General features: G+C 41.5%; 1 long non-coding RNA gene across 1 annotated transcript in view; it reads right to left on the reverse strand.

Moving 5' to 3' along the window:
* LOC126996685 (uncharacterized) overlaps positions 1-17,166 on the reverse strand; it is a 50,785-nt gene that overhangs the window by 15,247 nt on the left and 18,372 nt on the right. The window contains exon 2 of the long non-coding RNA XR_007751358.1: positions 3,346-3,446. This is a non-coding gene — a long non-coding RNA (uncharacterized LOC126996685). The remainder of the gene's footprint in view (positions 1-3,345; positions 3,447-17,166) is intronic.

The raw sequence follows: 17,166 nt of genomic DNA on the forward strand, positions 1-17,166 counted from the left end.
CCTATTCATCACTATCTCTCGGTCTAACTATCTATCTACCTGCCTGTTTGTGTATCTATCTGTTTATCCATTCGACTGTGATTCTCGACTGAGGTAAAAAGAAAAGCTAAATAAATATTGGCTGAAAAATATCAAGCTACAAAAACAAACTCAATTAATTCGGGTAAAAAGAACAGATAAAGGACACACTCAATTAACTGATGTCCAAAAAAGAAGTCATCGGGAAAGAAAAAATATATATGTATAGCCAAAAGATATGTATTAAAACTACGCTACCCAGATAAATAAACATACAAAAACCAAACATGAAATCAACGCATATATGAAGATGAGGCAGACAAAAAAAAGGGGAGGAAAAGAAAACAGCAGCGCAAAAAGAGGAAAATCAAAAACTTTTCCCTTACTTCAAAACAAATAATAAAAAAAAAAAAAAACATGATGGCAAAAGAAATAATGCAGAAAAAGAGGAGGACAAAAGGCACACACACACACACACCCCCACACACACCCCCACACCCACACCCACACACACATAAAACATCACCAGCAACCGACCATCAAACTGACAGGCCAACAGAAAGCCAGAGAGACAGACCGACATACAGACAGACACGCAGCTGCGACTGACAAACGAGAAGAGCGCTGCAGCCTATGACTTACAGCGTCGGAAAGACTAATAGAAGTTTTGTGTGGGGGAGAAAATGGCAGGACGAGAAGAAGGAGGAGGAGGAGGAGGAGGAGGAGGAGGAGGAGGAGGAGGAGGAGAAAGATGTGCCGGGAAGAGGGAAGAGCAAGCGAACAAGAGGAAGAGGAATGGATGTAGGAAATAGGATTGGAGGGCGTAAAGGATGGAGAAGGTGGACACATGGGCCGTGAAGAAAATATATATATACTGCGAGAGGAAGGGAGCGGATAAAGGAAGTAAATGGATGATGGGAAAAGGAGGAGGAATGGATACAGGAAATAGGACTGGTGTGCGTAAAGGATGGAGGAAGATAAACCGTCCAAAAAAAAAAGATAAAAACAGAGCAAGAGGAAGAAGACGAATAGAGAAGGAATAAATGGATGAAGGAAAAAAAATACGGATGTGAGGCCTGGAAAAAAAATGAAATGGGGTGGACAGGAAAAAAGAGAAAGAGCATAAAGGCAGAGAATGAGAAGGTGCAGGAGGCAAGATGGAGGAGGAAGAAATAAGGGATAAAGGAAATGAGAATGGAAAATGATAATTGACGTTAAAGGAAAGAGAAAATTGAGTGGAGGAGAAAAAAATGTAATGGAAGACAAAAGGACTGTGAAATGAAAAAGCAAAAGAACGATAGAAATTAAAGAAGCCACAAAAATTAAAAAAAAGCAGATGACTAAGAGAAAAGAAAAGGTGAAGATGAGGGAGGAGAAAAATTAAAAATGGAAAAGAAGACAAAAGAACTGTGAAATTCAAAAGCAGAAGGACGACATAACGGGGAGAAGTCTCACGAAAATAAGAGACACGTGGCTATTAGAAAAGTAAAGGTGAAGATGGATTAAAAGAGACGGTAAGGAAAGGCGACAAGTTAATTAAGGTACGAAAAGAAGGGCAGGTAAGGCAATAAGCTAATACAGACGAGGAGATGCAAGGGGAAGCAGGAAGCAGAAGGATGGAAGAGCGAGGGAAGGAGAGGGAAAAAGATAAATACTGAAAATGCAAAAGATACAAGAAAATAGAGGAAGATCAAGAACGAGTTGAGAAAATGTAAAATGACTTGAGGAGAAAACGTTAGAAAGGAGGGGTTAGTGGAAGAAGAGGAAGTGAAGGAGGAAGAGGAGGAGCAAAAATAGGAGGAGAAATAGGTGGAGGACGAGGAGGAGGAGAAGGAGGAGGAAGAGGAGGAGGAGGAGGAAGAGGAGGAGGAGGAAAAGGAGGAAAAAATATTAGGCCAGTGAAAGTGAAATTGAGAAGATAACAATAAACTTTCCCCAGTCATTTACATTTACAACAACAACAAAAAAAGCAGATTAAGTAGAGAGCAAAATAATAAACCGTACTTGTACACACACAAAAAAAAAGTTACCCGCTTAAAGAGAAAAAACAGGAATCAGAAAAGAAGGAAGTAACAAGAGTGTGAGGCGTTGGAACATAGGTTATTGTGGAGGGAGTGTGAAGGGAAAGTGGTAAGGGAGAGGAAAAACAGTGTCGGTGGGAAGGGAGAGACGGAAATAGGCGAAGAGTGCGGAATTAATGACAGAAGAGAGGAAAGGAGAGGAAAGGAGAGGAGAAGAGAGGAGAGGAGAGGGAGTAAAGAAAGTAGGAAAAGATCGGAAGTATATGTATGAGAAACAAATTTTAAAGAAAGTCAAAAAAAAAGAGAGAATGAAGGAAGGAAGGAAAGGAGGAACAGGAGGGAGGACAGGAAAAAGGGGAAAACAGAACGGCGGGTGAATTAGACGGAAATAAGTACGAGAAGGTGAAAGGAGTCGTAGGAGTTAAAAGAGATGATAATATACCAAAAAAAATCAAATCAATAAATAGACGTTGAATTAAAAAAAAGACGTGAAAGAAAGAAAGAAGGACGTCCGATAAAAAGATGGAGAGCATCAAACGAGGAGAGAAAAAAGAGACAAGGGCACACTGTAAGATAAAGTGTAAGTGGAGGATAACAAGAACGGAATGAAAAGATAACAAAGAAAGCCCGAGGAGGAGAAGGAAAAGGAGGAGAGAAAAAACGAGTAAAGGAGGAGGAGGAGGGGCAGGAGGGAGTGGGGGAAATGAGCTACAAACGCGGTGAGGAAAAAGAATAATTAGAGAAACATGAGAAAGTATCAAAGCAAGAAAGTTTCAACAAAGAGATTAATGAATAGGTAATTAAAAGGTGGCAACGAGTCACTACAAAGGGGAGGGATTGCATAAGAGAGAGAGAGAGAGAGAGAGAGAGAGAGAGAAAACACAGACACATACACAGACAGACAGACAGGCAGAGAGACAGACATACACACAAAGACGGACAGACTAGACAGACAGACACACAGAAAAAGACAACCAACGTCACAGACACACACACACACACACACACACACACGCATCAGATGCGTCACCACACAAGACAGACAGGCAGACAGAAAGACAGACACAAAAACTATAAAAGAAGGCAGAAATAGACGAAAGTTCAAAGGGAAATTCTCCAATGAACCTCAGCACAAAAGAGCGAGCGAGAATAAAAGGCGGGAGGACGAGATGGAGCAGGAGTGTGAATGAGAGTGTTAGCTCTGAATCACCCCTTGTCCTATTCCGTATTCACCTTTCAATCCAATTTAATTTTCTATAAGTCTGCATTACCTGCCCGGGGCACACAAGGGCTGTACGTCGCTCACCTTATGCTTGAAGTGAAGCCTTTGCTGGGCTCACGCTGCACACCGAACTCCATCCAGCACTACTGGAAGCTCCGTTATGTTGATATTTCACATTTCCAAAACTGAAAGTAAATATAATATAAAACTACGCTTCGTTGGTTGTTTCAATAACAGATTAGTAGCTTTGAAGTAAAAGATGAATCGCTGAAGCCATTTATATCTTATGAGTAGGGATGTTAGAATAAGTACCTACGATGAAAATGAATGGATCATAAAGGCTGATATTGAAAAATTATATATTTTCCTTTAGCGAGCCGTTCACCTCGTCAAACACAGGTGCTGCTCGACACTACCGGGACTAAAAAGCACCTGTCCACTGCTTTAGACACAGAGATAAAAATATTAATACAGACTGCTACACTGACTAAAGAGGTCAGGAAAACACCTGTGCAGGTATACAGAAGCAGAAGGGCAAATTAAGGCACACACACACACACACACACACACACACACACACACACACACACACACACACACACACACACACACACACACACACACATTTTTCTTAATATTAGTATACTCTTTTCTTCAGTATACAAAATATACCGTCAAATCAATCATACATATGGGTTTCTTGTAACGACGTACATTAAACTTATTAGCAACACCTCACGGCCGGCCATCACAAGTCCTTTAACCTACAAGCAATTAACGGACGCGCCTCCCCTGGGCCCATACCTGCGTGTCTGGCCCTCCCCGGACACCAAGTTTTTACCACGTCTTAATTACTGACTAAGCCGCGAAAAGCAACCTCGTTAGGTAACCGTTATATCGACCGGCGCCTGACTGACTGGGATGTCTGTGAAATTAAAGCAACACATCTGCAAAACCTTATTATCCTGTTGATGTGACAATTTGACCATTGAAACTGAATCTATCCCATTTTGTCTCCTAGTGATTTGCTTCCCAGGAGAAACTACTAAATTATGTTTATTGTTGTTCCCGTAACATCCTGTGGGACATTACTTTGTGAAGTTGATAAAATCGGACGATGTGACAACAATCAAACACAGGGAACGCACTTTTCTCTCTTTCTGTTTCCCAGCGAGTTTGTGAAAAAAAGTAAACTAACCAATGAAACACAATTTTCTAAACAATTCACGTAACTCCCTCTGTCCAGTAATGCTTAGCCCGTTCACTGCAAATTTTCTACCAGAAGACCTCACCGAGCTACAGGAATGGATCAAAAAGTGTCTGCTACAATTCAATGAAGAAAAATGTAGTCCTACACCTTGGGAGGGGATAGCCCGCATACCCATACCACAGGGGAAACACTCCGCTCTCCACCCCCGAGGCAGAGAAAGACATGGGACTGTATGTTATCAGGCTACCAGTGAAAGCCTAAGTCGCTCCAATCGCAGCAGACGGGTTAGTCAAGATAACAGCTGACAAAGAAACAAACAAACAGAGCAATGTGGTTTTGTTAGTCTGTCTACTGCCGTATCATAAGTTAAAAAGAAAAAAAATAGCAAATCAAGAAGGTAATTACTTATTACTGCTCGTGAAAAAAAATTATATAATTGCTAAAAAAGTAGAGCAAGGCAATAGTATTTACTTGCAACCTTCACTGAAACCGTATGTATGTAATTTTCAATGTATTCCACAACGAACGAGGTCTCTCAATTACATGTTTTTTTTTCTTTCTTTTGAACTAGGCCACGCGGGGAGCGTCAAATTATACCCATTTTCCTCGTCGCCAGCTGGTGACTGGAACGTCTGAAAGGTGCAGCGACACACTTCTTTTTTTTTTTTTTTTTTTTGCGTGGCCTTGTTCTTGCCTCCAAGTCTTAATCAACTCCCTGAGGACATCTGCTCTTCTCCACTCTTCTTGCTGACACAGTTTATTTTTCTTCTCTGGTCTCATTTTACTGTCCGAATGTGATTTTTTTTTTTTTTTGTATTATTATTTTTTATCTTGATTTTTTTTTTCGATTGTTATTATTTCTTTCTTTTTTTATCTTTATTTTGACTTTAGTTTTTTTCTTTTTTTCTTTTTTTTCTTTTCTCTAGTCTCATTTTACCGTCCGAATGTGATTTTAATTTTTGTTTTGTCCCTTTTTTACTCGAACCTCGTCTTCCGGTTCTCTCTCAGTAAGCAGGTTTCTGTTGGGGTTGTCTGCGTTGTCCAGAGGCAGATCCTTCGCCACCAACATCCACTTCTACATCAAAGTCAACGAACTCAACATCACCACATCAAGCTCATTCATCCGAGTCATGAGTGTGTGTGTCTGTGCTAGAGACGGTATGTACTAAGATTAATTGAAACTCCTTTATTTTTTCCTGAAACGTGCTTTGAGATTCCCTAATTACTTTGTCTCTTCCTACTGATTGTCCAGGCAATTAATCGCCTTGCAACATTTTTTTTCATCCTGCGTGCTGCTATTGGGTTAAATTAGCGATGATCTTCCTCGTTCGGAACATCATCCCTTTCATTCCTTTCCTAACTTTTCCTCCTTAAATACTAAACCGTCTCCTGCTTCCTCTCTCCCTATCTTCCTTTCTCTCGCCCTCTCTTTGACTGTCTCAATACACATGGCTCAGCAAAGAGTGAAAGAAGGAGGAGAACGACGAAGAGGAGGAGGAGGAGGAGGAGGAGGAGGAGGAGGAGGAAAATATAAGTGTACCGAATTAATATTTTCACCAATCATGACCCTTGGCGAACCACCCCTCTGGGACACCTGTTTGAGGAGGAGTAGAAGGAAGGACGAGAAGGAGCAGCACTATGTGGGGGAGAATTAATCTTCTGAGGTTAATTTCCAAGAGTGTGTCCCGGGAGCTTTGATACGTCTTTCCTCGGCGGCTAATCCTAAATCAATACCGTAGGAGGACATGGTAAGGAGAGCAAGGGAGACCAGGTTAGAAAGACAGGTGGCAAGGAAACGATGATAGTGATCTCTCTTTCTCTGTCCTTCTGTCTACCTCTATATCTATGTATGTATGTATGTATCTATGTATATATGTGTGTTTCTAGCTACATGTCTATATATTTTTCAAGAGGAGGGTATCAGGACACCTCTCCTCCCGAAATTGACCTATCTTTCGACCACTCCTCTAACTCTTTTTAGGAGCAGTGAGTAGCGGGCTTTTTTTTTTCATTATTGCTTCCTTTTTTGAACGAACTCCTTTGCTGTTAAAAAAATGTATCTATCTATTCATATATCTATCTATCTATCTCTATAATGTCTAGGTAAAGAGTTCTGGGATAGAGCCCCTATTGGTAGTTTGACCCTTCTTGTGTACCATGGACTTAGAAAAATGCTCATTAAAGTCAGATTGATCTATTTTTTGGCATTTGGAAATCGCTGATGTGAGAGGCTGAAGTGTCTGAGAACACCGACTAGCTATACAGTGATCTTGCTCTTCACATTATGACTATCGCGACCGCTTCATAGCCAGCTTTCCGCCACCAGCCCCGGTGAGTGAGTGGCGGCACCCAGACAAACACGGCACACCAGTTATCTTTTCGGACGCTACCGCCAGAACGTTTGCCATGAAAGTTAATTTAGCATTCGTGCGTGTAATTGCATTCGACTGGCAGCGACAGGTATTGTACTGACACGTTGCGTAATGGTTTCCTGGTGCAATAATTCGGGGCAACACCCACACACATGCACAAAGACACGCCCCTGTTGATACACACACACACACACACACACACACACACACACACACACACACACACAAACACAATTAATTTTTCTTGTTCATTGAGTTCTTCTTGTTCTAATTCACCATGTTCGTGTTTTTCTTGTTCTTGTTCTTCCTGTATTGCGACCCAGTAGCCCACAAACAAACAATTAAACAAATAAACACACATTTATAGCCTTCCAGTAGCCCACAAACTACACAATTTTGGCCTCTCGATCCCGCTCTTTCATGATTCTGGCGGGATTTTGAGTGACCTGAGGCTTAGGTATTAGCGGCGACATTTTACCGACAAGCAATGCACTTATTGGCAAACTTGGTGAAGTAAGTAAACTCGAAAAGCTGTTAAGATTTTCAAGTTTACAAAGTTACCAAACCTCAGGCAATGGAGGGCAGTGGCGCAAGGAGGAGGAGGAGGAGGAGGAGGAAGAAGAAGAAGAGAAGGAGAAGGAATAGGAGGAGGTAAAGGAGGAAAAAGAGGAGGAGGAAGAAAAAAGAAAGGCAAGGAGGATAGACGACCGACATTTAATCCTCGGTGGCTCGGAAGAGATGCATCAGGTATTGCCAGGAAGAGCAAAAAGAATATTGTTGGCAAAGTCGGAAAACTCTTTGATTCTTTACGACATTTGCCACTTCCTCAATGACGGCAACTCGTCTACTCAGAGGAGAGAAAAGATCAAGTGCTCTATACAAAGGAAACGAAGAATGTCCCGTAACGAGTGATTTTCTAGTGGGAAAAAATATTTTCTATCATTTTTAGTATTACTGTTGTTTATATATAATAACCGCACGGTGGGATTCAGTCACTCATAAGGTAGGAAAAGATAAAAAGGTGTGTTTGAGACAAAAAACAAACAGACAATGATAGACAGACAGACAAAGAGACAGACACAAACAGTTTATTCACAACAATATTCACTTAGAGTTTCAGACACTTAACATGATATCTACTCCTGTGAAAAAGCTGTCTTTCCCAGTGGTTCTTGGCCATGTATCAGTCCCAAACAGCACACCAGCAAAAAACCGTGACTAAAGAAACTGTTTTACCTTGATTGACTACGACAAGGCCTTCGGTTCAATATAAACTGTAGTGGTACTGTGTGCGACTCGACAACAGGCAATAGTACAGAGCGGAAGGTAAATAAAATAGATTCGTGACCCCCTGAACCATAAGCAATAAGTTAACTCGCATAGAAAGGAGAAATAGGTACGGCAATGTCAAATAAGTTCTCAGCACCGAGGCGCGAACTGAAATGAAGCCGGAAACTTTGGCGGGGTAAGTATTATAGAGGCAACAGACAGTCATAGGTGGCGCAGCATTTCTTCCATTTAAAGAGCGAGCTAAGGCAAGAATTGGGAAAGTTGAGACAAATAACCTTTCACTTTTATTTGGCTACCGCTGCAATTAACAAACATCGCCGCACGTGGGCCAAGGTACAGTGCCACGATTTGAGAAAAAAACATCAAACTGCAAAAGCCCCTGGTACCCCTCCTCCGCCTCCTCCTCTTCCTCTTCCTCTTCCTCCTCCTCCTCCTCCTCCTCCTCCTCCTCCTCCTCCTCCTGTTCTTACTCATCCTTTTTTCATTATTCAGTGCTTATACTACATTTTCGTTTCCTCCTACTCCTCCTCCTCCTCCTCCTCCTCTTCCTCCTCCTCTTCTTCTTCCTCATCTTCCTCCTCATCCTGTTCTTTCCTTCATTTTTTCATTATTCATTACCTTTCAAACTTCCATCTCCTCCTCCTCCTCCTCCTCCTCCTCCTCCTCCGCCTCCTCCTCCTCCTATTTATTCTCCCGGGTTCCTAAAGTGCCTGAGGAATTGACTAAATCATTAATCCTTCACCGGGACTGGCCAACAAAAAAACAACAACTCTGTGACAATCCTTTATGATGAAGAAAAATAAATACTGTTCCTTTACTCATTCCTTCTACTCTCCTAAACATCTCCCCAGTAAAATAATTCTTCGCACACTTTCATCTTGCAATTTTCGAGTTCAGAACCTCGGTTTATATTATATTTCTTTGACTCGTAGTCTGCGTCAATATATCAGAATCATTTAAAATCATTATTGCTCTATAATTTTGATAATTACATGTATAATACAGCGACCATTTTAACGGCACCATAACATGAGATAGAACTAAACTAATATGTACTTCATCTGTTCCTGTATTAAAACTTTGACAGTCTGTAAGAATTTCATGCCGATAAAAGAAAGAGATAACCTCCCAACTCTCTGACAAGCCTAAAAGTGCCAAATGATTTACAAATACTGGCAGGTCCATAGATAAGTTCGCATTGATATTGACAAAAAAAAATGAGGCCAGGAAAAAAATAAGAAAACAAAAAAAGAAGAAAACATACAAATCAAATACTATATTTAACAAGAAACAATATTTTGATGATACTAAAAATTAGTTAACGTTACAAAAAAACACAGACACCTCGACGAGAGAAATATACCATAACGAAACGCAGCACACAAGCCAACAAGAAAATTAACAGAATATAATTAAAATCAACAAAGCGAATCTAAATGAATTTCTAAAAACACACTTTTTATACGCGGTGGACGTTGACGTAACTCCCCGTGGACTGCCCTTCCCGTCCGACGGCTACGGCGGTGGAGACTCCGGTGCTTTGTGGACGAAGAGTCGATAAAGTCTCCTCGCGAATTACAAAAGAGTCCGGCAGCGAAAATTCCAAGACATTCCGCTCATAAGGTTTCACAAATAAGCAAGCTCCGACACTCAATATTCCACACTAAATATAAACTAAACAAGACGCTCCAATGCTCAACGTTAAAGAGTAAATAAATGAAAATATCTGTGCATATCTAAGTACCCTGTCAGATCTTTGAATAAACATACCTGACAGTTTACCTGCAATTAAAAAGCATCGTTCGGAAACAACAACAGTAAACAAGCAAACAGAGGAGCGGTTGGTACAGTCCAGTGACACAAAAGAAAGAATAGAAAACACTGAATAAAAACTACGAACAACAAAAGCTTTAGTGAATAGCCGATGGAGAGAGAGAGAGAGAGAGAGAGAGGAGGAGAGAGAGAGAGAGTTCGTAGTAGGAGTAGGGGGAGAGAGAGAGAGAGAGAGAGAGAGAGAGAGAGAGAGAGAGAGAGAGAACAGACGGATAAACAAAGGCACATAAAACTAACACAGATAGACATAAACAACAATCGACGCAGGTGCAAGCACTACCGAAAGACATGGGGACAAAGACAGGGAGACAGAGCTGCATAATAGGAACCCGCTGAAGAATAAATCAATTCAGCACTTGTTCCTCAGTAGCCCCATGATTGGTTCTCACGCACCTGCATCACGTCAAAAGCAAATTAAAGGACATCGCAAACACCACCACCACCACCACGACGAGATGAGCTGCGACAAGGGGAAGCATGTCCGTGAGAATCGTCCTGCACCACCACCATCACCAACACCAACATACCACTACTACCACAGCACAGCATCACCTCTGGCTTTGCTACACAACCCCATCAACCCCATACATCACAGCTACTTGTATTACTGTTGCTGCTACTACTACTATTACAACTACCAATACTACTACTACTACTATAACTACTGCTATTATTACAACTACCACTATTACTACTATTACAACTACCACTACTGTTACTACTACTACTACTACTACTGCTACTACAACCCCTCCTCCTCCTGCCACTACTATGACTACTACTACTGCTACTACTACTACAACTACTCCTACAACCGAAAGAAAACTGCTTTTTCACCACTTCTTAAACTCCCCAACCCCTCTTTCTACAATCATACCAGAACAAAGGCCGCCGCCACCAACAAACAACCACACAACACATTCCTCTTCATTCACGTTCCAAAAATTCCATCACACACGAAAATTATGGAACGCTGAGCCACGTAGCAAAAGTTTATGGCTATTTTTTTCCTAAAACTCACCATAATTATGAGTAGAGTTTCGGATGGGCTGAATTATACTTCCAAATGATGAACTGCACAAAGCGAATATATACCTTGTTTCTTTCTTTCAAACTGTGAGTCGAGAGATGCGTCTTTTGTTTAAACATTAATACAAACACAGCGCAGCTCAGGTAACATCAACACAATAACTAATTAGGGCGGACGTATGAGTGTTGGGTGGCCCTGACAGGTTATCTCTACGCTAAATAGGTAGAGAGAAAAAAATACACACGCTTTGATGTTATATCCTATCAGTTTTATATTTTCCTGTTATTGGTCAGTGGATGAAAAAAAAGGGGGGAGGGGGAGAGACAATTTCGATATTGATGATGATAAGTAATAATGATGATGATGATAGACAAAAAATAATAGTAATAGTAAAAAACATGAGCATATACGCACACTCGCACGCACGCACGCACAGACACGCGCACACAAACAATAAAAACAAACATAAACAAAGGGTGGAGTGTGTGTTTGTGTGTGTGTGTGTGTGTGTGTGTGTGTGTGTGTGTGTGTGTGTGTGTGTGTGTGTGTGTGTGTGTACGGTGATGGTGTGACGGTGGGGGGGGGGGAATCAGAGAAGGAGCGGCCAGCAGCGGGTGTCGAAGGGAGGAGGTCTTTTGAGGGTACGACGCGCCTTTATTATCCTTTATTACAAGTGCGGCCAGAGCAATATCCGTGACATTCGGCGTCCCTTTTCGCCATGTCTGAGGGGGACAAGTGCCCAACCCGCGCCATCTGCCGGCTACAACACAAGACAGCGGCACACAAGGGTACGAAGGGGAGTTGGAGGCTGCGAGGGACTAGAGGACAAACATTATAGGAGCATTTGGGATTATAGAACGTGAAGGAGGGAGGAAGGAGAAAAGAGGGAGGAAGAAGGAGGAAAGAGGAGGGAAGAGGAAGGAGGAAGGAGGAAAGAGGACGAAGGAGCAAGATGGAAGTAGGAAAGAGGAGGAAGGAGGTAGTAGGAAGGAAGAAAGGGGAAAGAGGAAGGAGACACACACACAAAAAAAGAAAATTAAAACAGGAATAGTGATAAACTTGTTACAGATGGATATAAGAAATGATAATGACAGTGTTGAAAAGAACGAGGAGGTACGAAAAGGACAAGAATTAAGAAAATAAAAAGTTGAAAGAAGGAAGGACACACGAAAAAAGAGAAAATTAGAACGGGGGATTAGAGAAGAAGGTGTTAAGGATGGATATAATTAACGAGAATGACCTGTCGAAAAGAACGAGGAGGGAAGTAAAGGAGGATAAGAATTACGTAAATGAAGAAAAGTTGAAGAGCAGGAAAGAGAGGAGAAGACATATGACGGAAAGAAAGTACAAGAGAGGAAATGTGAAGACGAGTTAAAGATGAGGATATATAAATCGAGGCGACAAGGACAGCCGGAAAGGACGACATGAAAAAGACGACGACGAAATGGAGGAGCAAGAAAGAACTGGACAACACGAGGAAAGTTAAGTAGCAAAAACGACAAGTTAAGAGAAGGAGCCAAAGATAAGAACATATCATTTGAGCACGACATGAGTGAAAAATTAACAAGGACGGGTAATATGTAGCCCTGTCAAGAAGCAAGACGAAAAAAAAACATGGTGAGTGAACAGAAAAGTGAACATGAGGATAAAGAGTTCAGGATGAGAATATTGAAACTGAAGATGAGGTTAACAAGGACGAAATAAATGAAGGAGGAATAGTAGGAAAACAACAAATGGTAAGTGGAGAGAAAGGAGGAAACAGCAACAAAGGAAATTCGAAGAGAAGGACTTCAAGCGAGGATTTAAAAAAACAGAAAATACCAATAACGAGGAGAGCGAGGACTGAAGAAAAAGAAAAGGAGGTCACGAAGCAAGACAATGAAGAAAGAGCGGGAGAACGAAGAAAGGGAAAACAAAAGAGCTTGCAGGAGGCGAGGCAGTGATAAATGACGGCCATAAATGCTCATAAGAATTCCTGCGCCAGGCTCAAGGTCAGCGGAGGATCGCGTTTCCATAACCCCGCAGGACACGGCGGGAAATGTACAAGGGATACGGATTCCTCCTGACCCTTTAGAACGCTTTACACAGGACAGATTTCTACCTCGGCGAATTCGTCTGAAACGCAAATCATGAACACTCTAGCTACAATAAGTGGTCATGGTTAACTTCTGCACAACAAATTCTACCTTGGAGAATTCGACTATGACACATGTATTATGAACACTGGTTGAAATAAGTGGTCATGGTCTAAGTAAAAGCAATAAGAGACGTTGATGGCTCCCTGTTTTATAACTGATCCATATTTTTTGGTTCATAGTAATGCGTTTTGTCGAATTTATAAAACAGCAAGGTTTCTCTCAGCCTAGTCGTCCTGTGCAGGTGTTTCTTATGACATGGAGATGAGACTTTAAATCATGCATCACATAGGAAGGAATTATAGTGACTTTTAAGACCCTCTCTCGTTACTCTTTTTCTTATCTACTAAAAAATAAACTTTGTTCGTATTTCCAGCATAAACAACTGCAACTGCAAATTATTATCTGCATCCACACTCAACATTTATATGCCTTGTTTCTAAAATTAAGATATCAAAAAAATCGAAGTGGCCAAGCTACGGCTTCCTCTTTCACATCAGCGAGGAGGAAATACCGCCACGGTCACAGAAAAGAAACAAGTTAACTTCCATCAAGAAGCAATTTCTAAAGTTTTCCGTCGCTTGATTTCTTGGAAGGCTTTTCAAAAACCATAATCGTTGAACAAGTCTGCGTCTCGTAAAGTTCAATACACATTCAAGTCAAAGAAAACATTGGAAAAATATTAAAACTTGTACTCGAGCCGCCTTCTTTCAGGCTGGTTCTGAAAACAATAATTCTTCTCGAACGAAAAACATTTAAAAAACATTTGGACTGAAGCTTCTACACTTCTCAAATAATAGATGATGTGAAATAAGAAAAAAAATATGTATCACCCCACCCCCAAAAAAAACCATTGTACTCTCTCTAAACGGTGCAAAAAATAACTTCTCAATGATGAGCGTCTAACATTATGAAAAAATGTATAAATCTGTTTTTTTTACCTAGCAATTCATCATGCGTACAGCCAGTCCTCGGAACACACACACACATACACGTTACGTAACACTCGCCAACACGCCTTAAATGAGAGAATCACTGACAGCCCCGCGTCGTTCCGGGTGTTGAAACCTTCACCAAGTGTCGGAAAGCTACCAAAAGGATCAAAGGGAGTGTAAACAGGTGTGTGTGTGTGTGTGTGTGTGTGAGTGAGAGAGAGAGAGAGAGAGAGAGAGAGAGAGAGAGAGAGAGAGAGAGAGAGAGAGAGAGAGAGAGAGAGAGAGAGAGAGAGAGAGAGAGAGAGAGAGAGAGAGAGAGAGAGAAAGAAAGGAAAGCAGGAAGCAAAAATATGATGAGATGATAAGTAAGACAGACAGATCGGACTGCTGGAAGTGACGGACCGGAAAAAAAATAGAACGAAGAGAAAACGGGGAATAAATAAATAAAAAGAACGTAAAAGGAAGGATGACATTAAGAAAAGCGAAAAGGGAAGAGGGAAAGGAATTGGAGGAACGTTAAATGAGGAAAGAAATTACAGAAACAAAGGAGGAAAGGGGGAAAATATTGGAGGCCCCAAGACAAGTAAGGAGAGAGGAGGAAAAGAATAAGGAAGAGCAGAAAAAGGACAAAGGAGACAGGGAATGGAAGACAGAGGAAGGGGAGTTAAGGAAAGGGAGAGGAGGAGTAAAAGTATATGGAAAAGGAGGAAGAAGAGAAGGACAAAGGGAGGAGAAAGAATGGAAGACAGAGACAGGAGAGTTAAGGAAAGGAGAAGAAGGAGGAGGAGGAGAAAAGCATAAGAAGGAAGAAGAATAAAGGAAGGGGACCGAGGACAGGAGAGTTACGAAAAGGAGGAGGAGGAGGAGGAGGAGGAGGAAAAGTATTAGGAGAAGGAAGAAGACAGAGATGACAGGGATGGAAAACAGACAGGAGAGTTAAAGAAAGGATGAGGAGGAGGAGTAGGAGTAGGAGGAGGAGGAGGAGGAGGAAAAGTATTAGGAGAAGGAAGAGGACAAAGATGACAGGGATGGAAAACAGACAGGAGAGTTAAAGAAAGGATGAGGAGGAGGAGGAGTAGGAGGAGGAGGAGGAGGAGGAAAAGTATTAGGAGAAGGAAGAGGACAAAGATGACAGGGATGGAAAACAGACAGGAGAGTTAAAGAAAGTGTGTCGAGGAGGAGGAGGAAAACAATAAGGAGAAGGAAGAGGAGGACAAAGGGAACATACGATGGAAGACAGAGACAGGAGACACCGAGAACCAACCTGAGGCCAAATTCAATATCGGATCCCACTGCACATTAGCACACGAAAACAAGGCGTTCAGACAGGAGAGGCGGCCGTTCAATAAGCGGAGGAGACGACCCGCGTTGAAGGAAGCCTCTCCTACTACGACTTCGAATTAGGAGACGAACATGAGATTATTTACCGTGTTACCTGAAGCCTGTCTCTTTCCCCGCTCCACTTGTCAAAGGATGTGAGTTCAAGGGCTGTCTGTGTGTTTGTGAATGTTTGTGTTTGAGGGGGTAATCGTTCTCCCCACAAAGGCAGTCGTCCCGAAGGTCAAAGAGGTCGTTGCCATAGTCATACGTACCTTGAAGAGAACGATTATCGGAGGAGGAGGAGGAGGAGGTGAGGAGGAGGAAGACAAGTAGAAAGGTGAGAATAATGATGCGATGAGGATGAGGAGTAATAGGAGGAGGAGGAGGAGGAAATGGAGGAGGTATTAAAGAGGAAAATGGAGAAGAGGATAGATAAGATAGATGGATAAGAGGAAGATAGAGGAGAGATAGAGGAGGAGTGAAGTTCAAAGAGGACGAGGCCGATTAGACATTGAAAAAGAATCAGAAGAAAAATTGGGATGGGGAGGGTGAGGAGAAGAGAAAATAGAGAATGGAATAAACGAACAAACACGAAAATATGTTCGGAAAAAAAGTCTCTGAATGTTAGAACTCTTAGGCAAAAAAAATAACATCAACAGTCTTGCTCAGCTCGTTGGAAAACACACCACGATCCTCCGCGCCCCCCCCCCCCCCACACACACACACTCGAACACTTGCACGCATACACATTCACAAATCAACGTATGTGTATGTATGTACGTGTGTGTGTGTATGTGTACGTACTCGAGTGTGAATATTTTTCGCAGCTTTCACAAAACCGCTTTATATACTTTTCTCTTCGCCTGTATTTTTAGAAGAGAATTTAGTCTACAAGGTTTCTGCTGTATAAAATAAAAAGAAATATTTCGCACGGTGTTCAGATACAATGCTTCAATGGCTCCGTGCTGTGTGTCTTGAGCGAGGGAAAGAGAGTGTGAGAGGAAGGGAAGGATGGAGGAAGCGGATAAGAGGGGCTGGAAAAGAAAGAAGCGGGAATAAAAACAGAAGGGGAGAGGATTGAAAAAAATAGATATACAGGAAGAGAAACATTGCAATAGACTGACGGAAGATGGATGGAAGACGGAATGGGAAGGAAGGAGGAGGGAAGAGAAAGAAAAAGAAAAACAAATGTAAGAGAACAAAAACAAGAGAAAAAGAAAGGAAGGAAGAGAGGAAGAAAAAAAGAGATAGAACAGGATGGGAAGGAGGAAGTAAAGGAGGGAGAAGGGAAAAGAAAGAAAAAACAAATATAAAAGAACAAAAACAAGAGAAAAAATATAGAAAGAAAGAAAGGCAGGAAGGAAGAAAGAGAGGAAGAAAGGAAAGAAGTAGAACAAGATGGGAAGGAGGAAGTAAAGGAGAGAGGAGGGAAAAGAAGGAAAAAACAAATATAAAAGAGCAAAAACAGGAGAAAAATGATAGAAAGGAAGGAAGGAAGAAAGGAAGAGAGGAAGAAAGGAAAGAGGTAGAACAAGATGGGAAGGAGGAAGTAAAGGAGTGAGGAGGGAAAAGAAAAAAAACAAATATAAAAGACAAAAATAAGAGAGAAAGATAGAAAGGAAGGAAGGAAGGAAGGAAGAAAGGAATGGAGGAAAGAGGAGGAGCGATATGGGAAGGAGGAAGGAAAGAAGGGAGGAGGGAAAAGAAAGATCAAATAACAAATATAAAATAACAAAGACAAGAGAAAAAGAAATAAGAAAGGAAGGATGGAAGCATATAA

This window comes from Eriocheir sinensis, chromosome 10 (assembly GCF_024679095.1).
Source record: "Eriocheir sinensis breed Jianghai 21 chromosome 10, ASM2467909v1, whole genome shotgun sequence".
Classification (NCBI taxonomy): Eukaryota; Metazoa; Arthropoda; class Malacostraca; order Decapoda; family Varunidae; genus Eriocheir; species Eriocheir sinensis.